Raw genomic sequence first — 19850 nt, 5'->3', positions numbered from 1 at the left:
AGTGATATTCATGCATGTACACTACATTGTATACAGCTATACTTATAGGTTTTGTGGCCAGTAACTTACATGCACATTTGGTTGCAATAAAAGACTTACATACGTAGATGGTTTGATAACTGACAAGCTACCTGAAACTAGCCATCAATAAATAAATAAATAAATCTTCCTATGCAATTTAAAATGATTCCTCTAACATTTATTGTGGTCACATAAAAGTTGCAGACTTGTTTCAATCCCAGCACGCTAGAGATACAGAAAGACGATTTGGTCTGTTGCTTGTTGTATGGATCATATGCGTGACAATATGCTGTGATGGGGAATGCATCCGTATCTTACAAGGTCAGTATTCAAATACATCTTTCAAGTGTACACAGCTGGCATTAAATTTATTTTCCTACAATTGTGTTAAATGAACTTAATTCTACATTTAACACTGCAGGACTATCTTAACTCTTGTTAAGAAATTTTCCCATGTAGTAAGTACAGTTTGTGTAGGTACAATTTTAACCTGTATTAGTAGACTGTTCATTAAGAGCCACAATCTTAGGTTGAACCCAATAAGTCAAGTATTATAGTTGGAAAAGTATGTATACGCCTTGAGGCAGTATCTTCACACACAAATAAAACCGTCACGGAAACTTTTCTTGTCTTCCCCCCCCCCCCCCCCCCCTTCAGTAAGCACAAATACCACTGAATGTACCTGTAAAATGATTTTGTACAACAGTCAGTTTGGGACATATGATGTTTTATACATGGGTGTTTGATTCTTTAAAGAATCATGGGTGGGCATTTACTAGTTTGTTTCCAAAATTTTATTATCTAGTACACCCTTTAGACTGCTGGGTAATGTTTAAAGACCTTTATGAGAAAATGTTTCATGTTATGCCTAAGTAACATGTACAATACTTTCTAGTGTCTAAGGAAGGTACAACTGCTCAGAAGAAATTTCATAAGGGCTGAAATGTACTGTAAGAGTAGTACCTCATGGTGCCTTCTTTATATCTGGCTTGGGTGCCTTCACCAAGCGGACATTTCTCAGGGTTCATATGCATTTGATTTCATTTGACGTACGAGATTCAAGTAGGGGCACAGAGTTAAAGTAATTATCAATGTACACTGTGCTGTTCTGAGGGCTGTAGCGCACACACAGCTTTTCAACTACAGAATGTCCCAATGGCTTTTGGGGAGCTCTTTGACTTGCTCCAACGTGTATTTGTAGATGTCATCATAACTTATTTGTATGTTGTGTCCCTTTTGGGAAGCGTATTTTCCTCTCTCTTGTCAGAATCTCAGAATCAGCATCAAAAACTTTATGAAAAAGATCTATTGGCATCGAGTTTGATGCAGACATGTTCTATGATACCAGCTGTAGGATCACTAGATACCTCAAATTTTTGTGAAGAGTCTAGTCTTTCTTCCATCCAGTGTCTTGTTTTCCTAACTAGGGACCGCGATCATGATTTGGAACAGCAGGGATTTTCCTCGAGTGGATAAAGAGGAAACATTTTCAAAAAGGCTGTCAGTATTTACTGATCTTATCTCTGCAGTTTGTCCCAGAACCTTATTCCCTAAACCAGCAACAATAGTGGGTTGTCCCCCTGAATCACTTCCTGCAACATCTTTGTCAGTCAAAATATCCATGGGTGTACTGCCGGTCTACAGTTTCCAACAGGCACAATATTTCGGCGATTGTACATGTCGCCATCATCAGGTGAACTGACGGACTGAGCTCCTGTGAACGTGCCGGTACGGAGATCCGTACGCTATGGCTGCTCAGGGGGAACTGACTTCGGTCGCGGCGGCAGCCGATTTAAATACCCTCCGCCCGCGGCGCACTCCCTCTGCTGTCTGCGCCACGGTCACGCGGTGGAACAGATTGCAACGGCGTCTGAGATGACGTCGGTGTGATGGCTCTGTCTGCCGTGGTCGTCACAACTATACGTTTGCTCGATTTACTCTTGATTAACCCAATCACTGGTTCCCAAGCCTTGCTAAGATTATAGCTACAGACACAGTTTATGAGGTCGTCATTGGTGCGAATTTCGATGGCCTCTCTAACAACGCTATCCCAGTATCTCGACGTCTGTACCAGAATCCTCGTGCGTTCATACTCCATAGTGTGATTTTCCGACAAACAATGTTCAGCGACCGCCGACTTGCTCAGATACATCAGTCGAGTGTGCCTCTGGTGTTCACGGCATCGATCCTCGATGGTACGCATCGTCTGACCAATATACGACTTGCCACATTGACACGGAATCTGGTACATGCCGGTCTTCCTCAGACCGAGGTCATCTTTGGCGCTCCCCACCAGTGCACGAGTTTTATTCAGAGGACAAAACACAGTTCCGACCTGGTGTTTCTTCAAAATGCGGGCGATTTTCCCTGAGAGTGCGCTTGTATATGGAATAAACACAGTGCCTACCTCCTCCCTCGTGATTTCATCCATCTCCACAGGTTGTGCTGTAGTGGTTGGGTGGAGAGCACGTTGAATCTGCCACTCTGATTACCCATTTTTTCGAAATACAGTTCTCAGATGTTCCAAATCCTGGGCTAGACACTCTGCGTCAGAGATAGTGCGTGCCCTATGTACTAGAGTTTTAAGTACCCCATTCCTCTGTGAAGGGTGGCAGCAGCTGTCTGCGTGCAAATACAGATCAGTGTGCATTGTCTTCCTATACACCCCATGACCTAGGGTGCCGTCAGCCCTTCTCTTGACCAAGACGTCAAGGAAAGGTAATTTACCATCCGTTTCAGTCTCCATAGTGAATTTTATGTTAGGGTGTATGGAGTTTAGATGTGTAAGGAAGTCAAGGAGTTTATCCATACCATGTGGCCAGATGACGAACGTGTCATCCACGTAACGGAAAAAGCAAGTAGGTTTCCATTCGGATGACGACAGGGCTTCCTCCTCGAAGTTCTCCATGTACAAATTCGCTACCACCGGTGAGAGTGGGCTACCCATGGCGACTCCCTCCGTTTGTTCGTAGTATTCTCCATTAAAAAGAAAATACGTGGAGGTCAAGACATGCCTAAGAAGTTCAGTGGTCTTCTCGTCAAACTTCTGACTAATCAATTCTAGTGACTCTCGCAGGGGAACCCTCGTGAACAAGGAAACGACGTCAAAACTCACCATGATAGCTGACTCATCCAATGCGCGAACGGCGGAGGGAGTGCGCCGCGGGCGGAGGGTATTTAAATCGGCTGCCGCCGCGACCGAAGCCAGTTCCCCCTGAGCAGCCATAGCGTACGGATCTCCGTACCGGCACGTTCACAGGAGCTCAGTCCGTCAGTTCACCTGATGATGGCGACATGTACAATCGCCGAAATATTGTGCCCGTTGGACACTGTAGACCGGCAGTACACCCATGTATATTTTGATTATCAAATACGCTGGGAGAAACTCGAGTATCACATCTTTGTCAGTGTCTTCACCATCATTTGGCACAACAAGTACAAATTCAAGCTCCTGAATGTATCAAATATGTCAAAGTTTCATCATCGTCACCATCATCTGTGGAGAACAGGATATTTAGAACCTTTTCCAAGTCCCTCTCCTTCTCCCACATTATATCTGAAATACTGGGTGATCAAAAAGTCAGTATAAACTTGAAAACTGAATAAATCACGGAATAATGTATATAGAGGGGTAAAAATTTACACACATGCTCGGAATGACATGGGGTTTTATTAGAATCAAAAAAATACAAACATTCAAAAAATGTCCGACAGATGGCACTTCATCTGATCAGAATAGCAATAATTACCATAACAAAGTAAGACAAAGCAAAGATGATGATCTTTACAGGAAACGCTCAATATGTCCACCATCATTCCTCAACAATAGCTGTAGTCGAGGAATAATGTTGTGAACAGCACTGTAAAGCATGTCCGGAGTTATGGTGAGTCATTGGCGTCGGATGTTGTCTTTCAGCATCCCTAGAGAGGTCGGTCGATCACGATACACTTGCAACTTCAGGTAACCCCAAAGCCAATAATTGCACGGACTGAGGTCTGGAGACCTGGGAGGCCAAGCATGACGAAAGTGGTGGCTGAGCATACGATCATCACCAAACAATGCTCACAAGAGATCTTTCACGTGTCTAGCAATATGGTTTTTTTTTTTTTTTTTTTTGTTCCAATAAAACCTCACGTCATTCCAAGCATGTGTGTCAATTTTTACCTCTCAGTCCACATTATTCCGTGGTTTATTAAGTTTTCAAATTTATACTGACTTTTTGATCACCCGGTAAATTGGACCAACTGCGAGAAAATGACCCCTTACTGTCCACCGTATATTTCATACGTAAAGATATAAGCCAGTACCACAACAAAGCAAATAAAGTACTCTTTTTTCCAATTTGTGCTTATATATTGCATTTAAGAATTCAAATAACTAATCCGTAATAATATGAGCGAAATTATGAACCTGCACATCATAATTTTATTATTACTTACCACCTGTTCATGACGAGAACTAGCAGAGTCAATAGCACTAGAACAAATGCTTTCCACCAGGAAATAAACAATCCTGATCTCCACTGCTACTGTTAGTTTCAACAATAAACTTTCAAACTAACAATAAAACTTAAAAGAAATATTTCAGTTGCTGACAAAGTGCTTTTGAAAACAGATATATCTGAGAAGAGCAAGCGTATAATAATTCATACGATGGTATATAATGGGTTAATCCATACTTCCATCCTAATATTATTAAATGTGAATGTAGCTCTGTCACATTTTCACAACTAAACTGCTGAAACTTGGTAACTACGTTAAAAATTATCAAATTTGTTTTGCAATGTCCACACTGTATGGTGTATAGTTATTTCAGTAGCATGACACACAGATGCACACTCCTGCCCATACCCCTCCACATGCACCAATTGGCAGTGACACATCACATGCCACTGTGTTGTACAATGAGTGGGAAAGATGTGGATGGCATGAGGGCAGAGAAGGAGTTAGGCATCACTAGCTATGTTGACTGGAATGTGGAGGCAGCTGACATTATTGCATGTATAACAGGTTACTTACCATCACTCATCATAATAAAACTACTGATATGTGAGCACAGCTGTGGGTAACAGCTAGTTCATAATATTACTTTACTGAACTTCAGAACATCCACAACTCTTCCTTTATAAAACACCCAGACAGCCTATTTTCTGATAACCATTAGCTAAATACTCACTATACGCTGTGAGAGAGATGTAGATTTGCTCACAGTCCAGATAACAGTTCATGAGTTGGTCAAAACTTTGTGACTGGAGAGCAATAAGTTTCTTTGTTAACTTCCCTTAGATCCTGTCCAACTGTGGTTCATTTGAGTCAGAATTGTCACTGTTTCATCACATCTCAGGTTATTCAAGGACACGAACTAGTGTTCTGTGAATGTGTGGGTACCTGTTTCTGCTGCTGCTTGGTACATAAAGATTGTTTATATCTGCAAGAAATAGCATGGTGAAGGCAATTTTACTCTTCATTTCTATATCGTTAAAAAGTCGTTCCACATGCATTTCATTACATTTCTTAGCGACAAAATAATGACACATAGTCCTTCAAAGAGATTAAAAAACTAGTTCCTTTCTCCAATTGATGAAAATCTACACCCTAGACAAAATTTGTACCATATTATGAATGAAGTAGTCATAATATGTAACCTCTTATCTTGTTTTTCTTTTCTTTTTTTTGTTACTGTTTTAGGGCGCAAAACTGCTACGGTCATTAGCGCCCGGTCTATGACTCAGGAAAAGGTAAAAAAACGAAACTAGAAACCAGCAGCAAGGGGAGCTAAACTCAAAAAGGTAGGGAAACTAAAAACAGAGGGAAAGCTTAAAAAACCACTATGGAAGGGGGTTGTTTGTCCCCAAAAAGAGCATCAAATGACTGACGTCATCTCACTGGCACTAATCAACTCGAGAACGCGATCGGCTGAGCGCATGTCATCTGCTAAAATGGAAGATATATCAGGTGACAGCTGTAGACGGGCATGTAACGGAGTAAAATAGGGGCACTCGAGTAAAAGGTGTCTCACCGTCCACAGTTGAGAGCAATGGGGACAGAGTGGGGGAGGATCGCCACTTAAAAGATGTCTATGGCTAAAAAGACAGTGTCCTATCTGGAGTCTAGTTAAAATTACCTCCTCCCGACAATGAGTTTGGTAGGAAGAGGTCCAAGCACAGGGAAGAGCTTTCACATCCCGCAATTTATTATTGGGAAGTGTTGACCAATGTGCGTGCCATAGAAGAGCAAAACGACGACATAAAACACTCCGTAGATAGGCGAAGGGAATCATGCGAATAGCAGGCTGAAGAAGAGAGACTGCAGCCTTGGCTGCTATATTGGCCGCCTCATTTCCACAGATACCAACATGACCTGGGATCCAGAGGAACGCCACAGAGACGCCCCCCCCCCCCCCCAAGTGGAGCAAGTGGAGGCAGTCCTGAATCCAGTGGACCAGAGGGTGGACAGGGTAGAGAGCTTGGAGACTGAGGAGAAAGCTGAGTGAATCTGAGCAGATAACATACTGTATCTGCTGATGGCGACGGATGTATTGGACAGCCTGGAGAACAGCATAAAGCTCCACAGTAAAAACCGAACACTGGTCGGGAAGACGAAATCAATTTGGGATGTCGCCAACAATATAGGCACTCCCAACACCAAACGATGTTTTTGAGCCATCAGTGTAAATAAATGTGGCAGCTCACGTTCAGCAGCGGCAATGCAATGAGAGCTATAGTAAAGGCAGAAGTCGTCAGCATACAAGGACGCTGAGACAGTCGTTCCCACCGCCGCAGCGAGCCCGTTAATCACTATTAAAAACAGGCAGACACTTAAAACAGATCCCTGTGACACCCCGTTCTTCTGAACTCTGGAGGAACTATGAGAGGCCGCGACTTGCACGCGGAAGGTACGATGTGCCGGAAAATTGCATATAAAAAATCGGCAGCAGACCACGAATGAAGTGTAGAGAGGATGTGATGGCGCCATGTAGTATCGTACGCCTTCCACATGTCAAAAAAGACAGCGACCAGTTGCTGACGGCGGGCAAAGGCCGTACGGATGGCGGACTCCAGGCTCACCAGATTGTCGGCGGCAGAGCAGCCTTTACGGAACCCACCCTGGGGCGGAGCCAGGAGGCCCTGTGACTCAAGTACCCAACTCAACCGCCGACTCACCATCCGTTCGAGCAACTTGCAAAGAACGTTGGTGAGGCTAATGGGGCGGTAGCTGTCCACCTCCAAAGGGTTCTTGCCAGGTTTCAAAACGGGGATAACAATGCTTTCCCGCCATTGCGACAGAAACTCACCCTCGAACCAGAGACGGTTGTAAAGATCGAGGAGCCGTCGCTGGCAGTCCACTGAAAGGTGTTTCAGCATTTGACAGTGGATGTGATCTGGCCCAGGAGCTGTATCCAGGCAAGCGGCTAGGGCACTGTGAAATTCCCACTCACTGAATGGAACATTGTAGGATTCAGGATGGTGGGTGTGAAATGAAAAGCTCCAACGTTCAATCCGCTCTTTAATGGAGCGGAAGGCCAGTGGATAGTACGCAGAAGCGGAACTCAGAGCAAAATGCTCTGCCAAGTGGTTTGCAATTACGTCTGAGTCAGTACAAACTGCTCCATTCAGTGAGAGCGCAGGGACGCTGACAGGGGTCCAATAGCCATAGAGGCGTCGAATTTTGGCCCATACCTGCGATGCAGACACATGGAGTCCAATGGACACATACCGCTCCCAGCACTCCTGCTTGCGTTGGCGGATAAGGCGGCGGGTCCGCGCACGCAGCCGTTTGAAGGCCATGAGGTTTTCTAATGAGGGATGCGGCTTGTGACGCTGGAACGCCCGCCGGCGATCTTTAATCGCTTCAGCAATCTCAGGCGACCACCAAGGCACAGTCCTCCGCCAAGGGGACCCAGAAGAACGGGGAATGGCAGATTCTGCGGCAGTAATGATGCCGGTGGTGACCGAGTGAACCACCGCATCAATGTCGATGTCAGAGAGAGGCTCAATAGCGGCAGTGGAGGAGAACAAGTCCCAGTCAGCCTTATTCATAGCCCATCTGCAAGGGCGCCCAGAAGAGTGACGCTGTGGCAGTGACAGAAAGATTGGAAAGTGCTCACTACCACACCGGTCATCATGCACACTCCATTGGACAGAAGGTAAGAGGCTAGGGCTGCAGATCGAAAGGTCAATGGTGGAGTATGTGTCATGCGCCACACTGAAATGTGTGAAGGCACCATCGTTTAAAAGGGAGAGGTCGAGCTGTGCCAATACATTCTCAACGATGGCACCTCGACCTGTTGCCACTGACCCACCTCACAGAGGGTTATGGGCGTTGAAGTCGCCCAGTAACAAGAAAGGTGGTGGCAATTGGGCTATCAGCGCAGCCAGGACATGCTGCGCGACATCACCATCCGGTGGAAGGTAAAGACTGCAGACGGTAACAGCCTGTGGCGTCCACACCCGAACGGCGACAGCCTCTAAAGCTGTATGTAGAGGGACAGACTCGCTGTGAGGAGAGTTAAGGACATAGATGCAGACGCCACCAGACACCCTTTCATAAGCTGCCCGGTTCTTATAATAACCCCGATAGCCACGGAGGGCGGGGGTTTGCATTGCTGGAAACCAAGTTTCCTGAAGAGCAATGCAGAAGAAAGGGTGAAGGCTGATAAGTTGTCGGAGCTCAGCTAGATGGTGGAAGAAACCGCTGCAGTTCCACTGGAGGACGATATTGTCCATGGCTGAGAAAGGCGTGAAGGGACTTCGAAGGCAGATTACGCCGCTGGGTCACTGTTGCCTCCGATTGAGCACCTGTGCTACTGTTATCCATGGTGTCTGAGGGACTGGCGAGATCGAGGTCCTCAGCAGACGCCAGACTCTCCACCTCGTCCTCAGACGCAGAGCTTGTAGGAAGCGATGGGATGGGTACCACCGCAATGTCGTTATTCTTGGGGACTTTCTTCTTTTTTTGCTTCTCTCACTGTGCCTTCGGTGGTTCAGGCTTGGAGGGCTTCACTGGGTCAGTCTCAGGGATGGACAACGACCTTGAGGCACTACGACCAGGGACTGGTGGTTGTTTCAGCCACTTGCGGGTGTCCGCTTTTCCGCCGGTCGGAACTTGAGAAGGGAGGTTCCCCAAGGGACCCCTTCCTGGCGAGAGTAGCCGAAGAAGTCTTACTCTTCTCCTGCTGGGAAGGGGGAACTGATGTCCCCGATGGTTGAGGGGGGGGGGGGTGTTGCTCCTGAAGTAGATTGAGCAGGAGCTACAGGGAGTGAAGTGCCTCCCACAATCAAGGGGGCTGGTGGATTCTGTCCAATCATAGATCCAACCGTACGGGAAGACACAGGAGATGGGAGAACCGTCGTTGCAGCAGCGGCATAGGTCGACGTCATTGGCACAAGATGGAGCCGCTCATATTTCTGCCTCGCCTCAGAGTAGGTCAGGCGGTCCAGGGTCTTATATTCTATTATCTTCCGTTCTTTCTGGAATATCCTACAGTCTGGCAAGCAGGGGGAATGGTGTTCTCTGCAGTTAACACAGATGGGAGGCGGAGTACATGGAGTATTGGGATGCGAAGGACGTCCACAATCTCGACATGCGATGCCGGAAGTACAACGGGATGACATGTGCCCGAACTTCCAGCATTTAAAACACTGCATCGGATGAGGGATATATGGTTTCACATCACAGCGGAAAAACCATCACCTTGACCTTCTCAGGTAAGACGTCACCCTCTAAGGCCAAGATGAAGGCACCGGTGGCCACCTGATTATCCCTCGGACCACGATGGACGCGCCGGATGAAGTGAACACCTCATTGTTCTAGGTTGGCGCGTAGTTCATCGTTCGACTGTAGAAGAAGATCCCTGTGGAATATAATACCTTGGACCACGTTTAAACTCTTATGGGGTGTGATGCTAACTGAAACGTCCCCTAACTTATTGCAAGCGAGCAACCTCCGTGATTGGGCAGAGGATGTTGTCTTGATTAGAACTGAACCAGAGCGTATTTTGGACAAGCCCTACACCTCCCCGAACTTGTCCTCTATATGCTCCACAAAAAACTGGGGCTTGGTTGACATAAATGATTCACCATCAACTCGCGTACAGACTAGGTACCGGGGTGAATAATCTGCACTGCCTTCTTTAGCCATATGTTACTCCCATGGAGTGGCCAGGGAGGGAAATGATCTTGGATCATATTTCTTTCCGTTGAGGTTAAACCTCGATCGCTTAGAGACTGCTGGTGGAGGCCCACCAGCGAGAGATGATGTACCACGCTTCATTGCGGGTCATCCGCCCTGATGCCACCCACTCCGACCAGGGGCTCTCGCCACGGGCGCCACCCAGCCACAGCAAAGGCCACCTGGCAGGATGGCCTTTGCCGGGAGTCCTGATGCCCCAGAGGGATAGGCATCTACTTCTCGGCATACGTGGGGAGGTAGCAGCTCAGGCATCAGCAGTGCGATCCCTGTGTAGTCAGGGGGCTACCACCAAGAGGGTACATGACGACCCCACCACAACGGACTGGCTACCGTGCTGGTTGTCGGGTGTCGAATATCCGTTAATAAAGGGAGCAAAGATGGAAGTGCACAATGGAGGAAACGTAGGCTACCCGGAACACACTGCAGCCGATGTGGCCGGAAGCTCAGTGTAAGTCCAACTCCATGACAAAAACGAATATGCCAGATCTTAGGACAAGAGGGATATAGAATGCACCATGTAAGGCGTCCTTCCCCAAATGGTACGCACTAATGGAAAAATTTGGAAATGGAGTGGTCAAACCCCTTAGGGGACCATCACATTAAAGGCCGAAACTTTTGAGACTACTTTTAGTCGCCTCTTACCACAGGCAGGAATACCGGGGGCCTATTCTTACCCCTGAACCCGCACGGGGGTGCAAAAAGAGATGGCCGTAGAAGAACGGCCAGGGTTCTGGACCTGTAAGCGTTTCATTTGCATAGCGTCTGCCCTGATACGACCCATGGGCACCACCTAGCCACAGCAAGGGCCGTCTGGCACGGGGGCCATTGCCGGGAGTTCCGATGCTCCAGGACAACAAGCAACCACTCCTAGGCTTACATGAGGAGGTCGCAGCTCAGGTATCAGAAGTGTGATCCCTGTTTTTTCAGGGGGATCAACCAAAAGGGTACATAGCGACCCCACCACACGGGCTGGCTACTGTGCTGGCTATGCACTCTAACATCAGACAATGAGGTGAAGGAAAAGGTGGAAGGAACTAGGAGGGCACACGTCGGAGACACTGGGTGAGGTGCTCTTCCCCAAATGGCTCACACTATGGAATAGAAATTTAGTAATGTAGGTCAAATCCCAGAGGGGGACCAGAGGATGCCAAAAGGACGAGGTAATTGCGCAACAAAACCAAATTCAAAGCCAACATAACCAGGAGGATAGCGGGGCCAACATAAACAAGGACACCAAGAGAGGGAGAGGAGAGGGCAAAGGGGAAGGAGCAAGGACAAGAAAGGAGGGGGAGGGGAAGGGGAAGGGCAAGGGCAAGGAAACGCAGCTCGGGAAAGAAGGAAGGCTGCAATAGCTCGGGGCCCCCTGCTTGCCACACACATACTCACGAAAGGACCATGAACCTCCTGGGGAGCTGAATGTCAGGAGTTTCAATGTGGTAGGGAAGATAGCAGATCTCAAAAGAAAAATGCAAAGGTTCAATCTAGGTATAGCAGAGGTTAGTGAGGTGAAATGGAAAGAAGATAATGATTCCTGGTATGATGAATATAGGGTAATATCTGCAACAGAATACAGTATAATGGGAGTAGGATTTGTTGTAAATAGAAAGGTGCAGCAGAGAGTGAGTTACTGTCAACAGTTCAGTGATAGGGTTATCAAAAATCAATAACAAACTAACACCAACAACGGTAGTTCAGGCATACATCCTAATGCCGCAAGTAGCAGATGGAGAGGTAGAAAAAGTGTATGAGGAGGATACTGAATAGGTAATTCAGTACATGAAGGGTGATGATAATCTAATACTCATTGTGTATTGCAAAACAACAGTAGGGAAAGGGATAGAGAGTAGAGTTATGGGAGAATATTGTATCAGTAGTATGAATGAGAGGAGAGCGACTAATTGGTTTCTGCAATAAATTTCAGTTAGTAATTCCAAACATACCACTCAAAAATCACAAGAGGAGGAGGTATACTTGGCAAAGGCCCAGAGTCATGGGAAGATTACTGCTGTATTATATCTTAATCAGATGGAGATTCCAAAATCATACTGAATTTTAACATGTACCTTGGCACAGATATAAACTGATCAAAACTTAGTACGATGAAGAAAAGCAGAGTTTAAGAGAATTTCCCAGAAGAATCAATGTGTAAAGAAGTGAGATACTGAAGTACTGATGAATGATGCAGTGCACTGGAAGTTCTCCAAGACTGTAGATGTTGCAATGGTGGATACCAATGTATGTAGCTCAGTTGAAGAGGGATGGAAATCTTCAAAATTAGAAGTTACATACATTGGACAAAGACATCAAGGAGGGTACTGCAAAGAAACTTTGGTTAGCAAAAAAACTTCTTAAACTGATCAAAACAAGAGAGGAATATAAGTCATTTAGGAATGAAATAAGTAAGAACCATGGGAAAGTCAAAACAAAATAGTTGCAGGGAAAATGTGAAGAAATTTAATAAGAAATGATCATCTGAAGAATTGTTTCAGCATTAAGAAAAGTCAAAACAACCTTTCATGAAACTGAAAGCAAAGGAATCAAAATTATGGGTCAAAGAGGAATTCCACTGTTAAACACAAAGAGGAGTGTGAATAGGTGGAAAGAGTGGATTAAAGGTCTCTACAAGTAAGAGGACTGCCCCGAGGATATGACAGAAGAAATGTCAGTCAATATGGGAGGCAGAGGATCCAGAATTAGAGTTTAATAGAGCTTCGGAGTACTTGCAATCATATAAGGCAGAAGGCATAGGTAACATTCCATCAGAATTCCTAAAATCACTGGAGGAAGTGGCAATCCCAAATGAATATTCAAATTGACGTGTAGAATCAGACTGGAGACCCACCTCTAGACTTTCTGAAAAATATCAGACCATGCTTTCTTCAGGATTGTGTGAATGATAAGTGTGGCAATTATCAGATAATTGGCTTAGCAGCTCATTCAAGACAGCGAGCAGTAACCTTAAACACCTACACAATGTGAAAATATAAATATCAAGTAAAGAATTGTACAAATTATTAATTTAACAAATATTGAAACAGGGATACTGCGGGAAATGGGGATTTGGTGGAGACATAGTATTAAGTTGGTTGGTTGGAGAAGGGACCAAACTACGCGGTCATCAGTTCCTCTGACCTTAGATTAAATAAAACAGATAAAATCCCTCATTAGAAGAGGGAACTACAATGCCCATAAAATGATAAACTATTGACAGGGAAGGAAGGAAAAGGGCGGTAGAAGAGGTGAGAGAAAGAAAGTGACTAACAACAGGGGCGTGAAGGAAGAAGCACAGGAGACAAGAGAGATGCTCATGATGTAACAGACCCTATAAGAAAAGGAATGGGAAGGCAGCGGGCCGGGGACCACCAAGCCCAGTTGAAGCCAATCCAGTTGGGGTGAAGGGGGTGGGGGGGGGGGGCGCAAGAGGGCCTGCCATCCACTCCACTCACTGATAAGGTGGAAGGTCCCTCCCTTAAATAAAGTGATAAAAACCCCAATTATGAATAAAACGTAAAACGAGATCCGCCGCTGACATTAGTCAGCCAATACCAGGGGTAGCGAGTCTGGAAAGTTAAAAGTCCGTCGCAGGGTGGCTAAGTTGGGGCAGTCCAATAAGATGTGAGCCACAGTCAACATCGATCCACAACAACAGAGAGGGGCGTCCTCACGACGGAGGAGATAACCATGAGTCAACCAAGTATGGCCGATGCGGAGCCGGCATAGGACGACCGAGGCCTTACGAGAGGCCCATAAGGAGGGCCACCACGGAGCTGTAGAATCCTTAATCGCCCTGAGCTTGTTCAGTGAAGAAAGAGTGTGCCATTCTGTATACCAAAGGCCCAAAAACTGAAGACATAATGCCGAGCGAAGGTCTATTTCTGGAATGCCAATAGCAAGATATGGCCTGGTAGTAGCTAATAAAGGAAACTGTGTGAGTGGAGAAAATAGGCGGTAAAGGGAATTGCTGGAGCTCAGAAAAGAGTGACTGAATGCGGACAGTCATGGTGAGCCCACATCGTGGCCCCAACTACGGCAGGGTGACCTCCGTGTCTGGATAAAGGAGACCATAATTAGGGTGCTTTGGGGTGTAGTGAACGCAGAGCGCATAAGATATCAGCTGTTGTTGGCACAAAACTCGCAGTGGTGGAATCCCCGCCTCTGCGAGAAGGCTAAGTACGGGGCTAGTCCGGAAGGCACCAGTCGAAAGTCGGATCCTTCAGTGGGGGATGGGGTCTAGTATCTGCAACGTCGAACACTACGCAGAACCACAGACAGGACTTCCATAGTCTAAACAAGTCTGGACCAATGTTTGATACAATCGCAGGATGGTATTGCACAGACACCTAAGAACATTGAGATGGGACCAGCACGTCCCTCTCCAGCTGGCGAAGATGAGGAAGCCATGTCAACCGGGCATTGAAGACCAGACCCAAGAAGCGATGGGTGTCTTACCACTTCGAGGTGCCGACCATTGAGGAACAGTTCCAGATGGGGATGGACTGTACGGTGACGGCAGAAATGCATGACACACGACTTGGCCGCCAAAAACTGAAAGCCACGGGAGAGCCCATGAGTGTGCCTGGGAGATTGCCCCCTGTAGATGGCATTCTGCAACACCCATTACGGAGGAAGTGACAGATACAAAAATCGTCAGGAGAGGGGGACACTCTCGGCCCAACAGCTGTCACCAGACCATTAATGGCAATGAGAAAGAGAGGGACGCTCAGTACGGAACCCTGTGGATCCCTATTTTCTTGTCGATGGGGAGTGCTCTAGGAGGAGCCAACTTGGACCCGAAAAGAGCGACAAGAAAGGAAGGTACAGATAAAAACGGGCACAGCACCACAAAAGCCCCATTCGTGAAGGGTGGTGAGGATGTGGTGGTACCAGGTGGTGTCATAGGCTTTATGCAGATCAAAGAAGACTGCAAGGAGGTGTTGCCGATGGGCAAAAGCCGACCAGATAGCAGACTCCAGGTGGACCAAGTTATCCACCGTAAAGTGGCCACAGCAAAAACCACTTTGAGTCGATAACAAAAGGTCACGGGATTCAAGGATCCAAAAAAGCCGCCGACTCACCATGAGTTCAATGAGCTTACAGAGGGTGTTGGTACTACTAATTGGATGGTAGTTATCCAACTGAAGAGGTGGGTTTCCTGGCTTTAACACCGGAACAACAATGCGTTCCTGCTGCTGGGTAGGAAAGACTCCCTCACTCCACAGATGGTTGAAGATGGTCAGTATACAATGGTGGCCAGCCACTGATAAGTTTGGAACATCTGGTTATGTACCCGGTTCGGTCCAGGAGCCGCGTCGGGACAAAGGGCGAGGGCGCTGGTGAATTCCCACTCGTTGAATGGGGCATTATATGGCTCCGAGCAACAACAAACAAAAGAAAGTGCTGAGTGCTCTTTCAGGAGAAGGAACACAGGCGGATACTGAGCCCATGCTGAAGCTTGAGCAAAGAGTTGAGTGACATTTTCTGCTACGAAGTCTGGATTGGTAAGGACAACACCACGCACAGAAATTTCTGCAAACCCGGTGGGAGGACGGTGGCCAAAAATTCGCCTGAGTTTCGCCCAGACTTGTGAAGAGGGTGTGTGTGGTCCTATGGCAGCTACATATCATTCCCAGCAAATCTGTTTCTGAAATTTGATTAGGTAGCAGGCCCAGGCACGAAGTCCTTTAAAGACCAGAAGAAGAGCAGTAGAAGGGTGCCGCTTGAAGTGTTTAAGAGCATGGCGGTGGTCTTTTATGGCTGCAGCAATTTCCAGAGTCCACCTAGGGACCATCTTCTGGCAGGGGGGGAGGGGGGGGGGGCGTGGACCTGAGGGTGTGGCAATACAACCTTTTTTTTTTGTGTTTAAGGGCGCTCAACTGCTGAGGTCATTAGCGCCCAGTCATTGTTGTGAGAGCACATGGAATCTGGTAAAACTCAAGGGGATGGGGGGACACCAGAAGGACCTGACAAATATGCAGATAAAATAAGTAAAAAGGTTAAATGTCTTTGGACAAGCCAGTTAAAGTTATAAAACGCAGAATACGAGCAGCTGCTCGAGTGTCATCAGCTAAAACATCCGGTAAAGTAGATGGCAGGGACAGGACAACACGAAATTGACTAAAACGGGGACATGACAATAAAACATGGTGCACTGTTAATGCCTGACCACAAGGGCACAGTGTGTGGCAATACAGGTGGGATGGGGGCAGAGAAGGCACCCCAATCAGCCTTAGATATGGCCCACCTGGGAGGGTGGCAAAGCGAGAGACACTGAAGGAAGGTCAAAACAATCGGGTAATGGTCTCTGTCACGTAAGTCATCATGGACACCTCACTGACTGGAGGGAAGAAGGCTGGGACTGCAGATAGAGAGGTCATTGGTAGAGACAGTGCCGTGCACGACACTAAAGTGTGTGGGAGCACCTGTGTTTAGTAAACAGAGGTCAAGCCCTGCCAGAACAGCTTCAACTGTCCTGCCCAGGGCAGTAGTTGTATGACTACCCGAAAGAGGGTTGTGGGCATTAAAGTCCCCTAGTAGCAGGAAGGGAGAAGGGAGTTGTTGAAGAAGGATGGTTAGGGCAAGGGATGTGGGCAGCCTGTGAGGTGGGAGGTAGAGATTACAGATTGTGATTGGAGTGGCCATACGGACCCTGACAGCAATGGCTTCCAGAGTGGTATGGAGGGGAACCCATGTACTAACAATGTCCTTGTAGACCAAGGTGCAAACACCGCCAGAAGTCCGCAAGGGGCCAATTTGGTTCAGACAGAAAGCGTGGAACCCACGAAGGGCGGGTGACTAAGGACTGACGAAATGGGTCTCCTGGAGCGCAATACAAGCGGCAGAGTAGAAAGAAAGAAGGGGCTGCAACTCTGGAAGGTGACGCAAATATCCATTACAATTCCATTGGAGGATTCTCAAGCCGGAGTCCAAATGGCAAGCGAACGGACCGGAGTCGGTCACATCGCCGAGTCGCCATCCATCACCGATAAGGATGGGGTAATATCCATATAGGTGGGGTCAGACTCTGTTGGTTCATTGACTGGAGGAGGCGAAGGCTGCACCTCAGGGGGTACCAGAGGGGCCTTGCCCTTGTTCTTGCGTTTCTGCTGCTTCTCGTGGGAAGGAAGAGAAGGGCAGACTTCAGCGAGGGCGGGCACAGTATTACACCAGGCAATCTCGGCGCCCACCGGCCGCGGATCGCGCTGCCAATGTTGAGCAGCATATCACCTTTCAGGGGGGAGCCGGGAAGAGGAGCCCCGGTGGCCGCCGAGGGAGGGGAGTACTTCTCTGGCAGAGGAGGGGGAGCAGCACCCGAAGTGGTGGGTATGTGTATTGATGAGGAGGGGGAGAGGGAGTGGGAGGAGGAGGCTGAAAGTATGGGGCAAATGGGGTGGGACAGGGAAGAAGAGTGGGTAGGAGGGGGAATGGACGTAACTGAAGCAAAAGTAGACGTCATAGACACGGGATGAAGCGGGTCTTACTTTGACGAGCCTCAGTGTAGGTGAGCCAATCTAAGGTTTTGAGTCTTGAATCCTTCTTTCTTTCACAAACACCGGGCATGCAGGTGAGCGTGGGGAATGCTGTCCATGACAATTTACACACACTGGTGGGGGAGCACAGGCACTCCCTTCATGGAGTGGGCACCAACAGCCACCACATAGGAGATCAGTGGTGCAGCGGGAAGACATGTGTACAAATCGTAAGCATTTAAAACATCTCATCGGTGATGGAATATAAGGTTTTACATCACACCAATACACCATTACCTTGACCTTCTCTGGGAGGACATCCCCCTTGATGGAAAGGATACAGGCGCCCGTAGTGGTGCGATTGTTTGGAGGGCCTCGCTGCACACTGTGGATAAAACAAACTCCTCGCCATTCAAGGTTAGCACGGAGCTCCTCATCAGTTTGGTAAAGAAGATCTCAGTGGAAAATAATTCCCTGTACCGAGTTCAAAGATTGGTGGGACATGATGGAGACTGGGACATCACCGAGGCGGTCAAAAGCATGCAGGGCATCAGATTGGGCAGCAGATGGTGTCTCTATGAGCAAAGCACCAGACCACATTTTACTCATTGATTCCACTTTGCCATACTTAACCTCAATCGTCTCCATAAAAAACAAAGGCTTGGTTGAGGCAAAACTTCCGCCGTCCGTCCTGGTACAAACCAGGTACCTAGGGAAAGGTTTCAACCCAAGCCGGCGAACTTGACCCTCCTCCCAGGGGGTAGCCAGGGAGGGGAACGCCGAAGGATCAGAAGAAGGAGTGTCACATCTGCTACCACTCTTAGAGACAGCCACAGAATGGCCAGGATGGTGAAGCTTCTGTGCAAGGCATCTGCCCTAGTACCACCCACTCCGATCAGGGGCTCACCCCGTGGGCGCCACCCAGCCAAAGCAAGGGCCGTCTGGCACAGTGGCCAATGTCGGGAGTTCTGGTGGCCCGAAGTTAGCCGACTCCTGGGCATACTTGAGGTGTTAACAGCTCAGGTACTAGTAGTATGATCCCTGTGGTTTCAGGGCTCTCAGTCAAGTGGGTACTTAATAGCCCCACCACAAGGACTGGCTACCATGCTGGTGACCTAGCAGGAGGGCGGCCAGGGTGGAAAGGGGAGGGGAGGGGGAGAGGAACCTGCACCATGGAAGCTAGGTAGGGAGTTCATCCCCAAATGGCTCACACTGAAGGGAAAATTTTGGAAATCGAGGTCAAACCCCACATGGACCAAAAACTCTGAAAAGGAAATGGAAAAAGCAAACTAAACAATAGCACAGAACAAAACAAAGCCAGGAGGATAGCCAGGTTGACATAAAGAAGTCGACTAAGAGGGAAAAGAGGGGGTAGGGACATAGGAGCAAGGATAGGGAGGAGAGGAACATGGATGGTAATGCAGCCGGGAAAGGAAGTGGCTTACAAAACACTTGTTCGACCTATACTTGAGTATTGCTCATCAGTGTGGGATCCGTACCACATCGGGTTGACGGAGGAGATAGAGAAGATCTAAAGAAGAGCGGCGCGTTTCATCACAGGGTTATTTGGTAACCGTGATAGCATTGCGGAGATGTTTAGCAAACTCAAGTGGCAGACTCTGCAAGAGAGGCGCTCTGCATCGCGGTGTAGCTTGCTCGCCAGGTTTCGAGAGGGTGCGTTTCTGGATGAGGTATCGAATATATTGCTTCCCCCTACTTATACCTCCCAAGGAGATCACGAATGTAAAATTAGAGAGATTAGAGCGCACACGGAGGCTTTCAGACAGTCGTTCTTCCCGCGAACCATATGCGACTGGAACAGGAAAGGGAGGTAATGACAGTGGCACGTAAAGTGCCCTCCGCCACACACTGTTGGGTGGCTTGCGGAGTATAAATGTAGATGTAGAGGTAGATGTAGAAAGGAAAGGAGACTGCAATAGCTCGGGCCCCGTGTGTGCCACACACGTACCCACAAAAGGACTGTCACCCCCCGGGGAGGGGGCACTGTATAAACATTCACATTCATAGAAAACCACACAAAATGCAACAATGATGCAAGCAACACAAAACAATAGCATCAAAAGAGCAAAAACCACAAACACGAAAATACACAAATATGACAAAAACATCTCCCTCAAGGAATATAATCAAACTAACGGGACAAGCGCAGGA

At 47.6% G+C, this 19850-nt stretch overlaps 1 protein-coding gene across 1 annotated transcript in view; it reads right to left on the bottom strand.

Annotated features, from left to right (window-relative positions):
- Positions 1 to 19850, bottom strand: part of LOC126204432 (transmembrane protein 134) — a 28546-nt gene that overhangs the window by 3830 nt on the left and 4866 nt on the right. The gene's annotated exons all lie outside the window — the stretch shown is intronic.

This window comes from Schistocerca nitens, chromosome 9 (assembly GCF_023898315.1).
Source record: "Schistocerca nitens isolate TAMUIC-IGC-003100 chromosome 9, iqSchNite1.1, whole genome shotgun sequence".
In the NCBI taxonomy this organism is placed as follows: domain Eukaryota; kingdom Metazoa; phylum Arthropoda; class Insecta; order Orthoptera; family Acrididae; genus Schistocerca; species Schistocerca nitens.
This window is presented reverse-complemented; position numbering and strand designations above follow the sequence as displayed.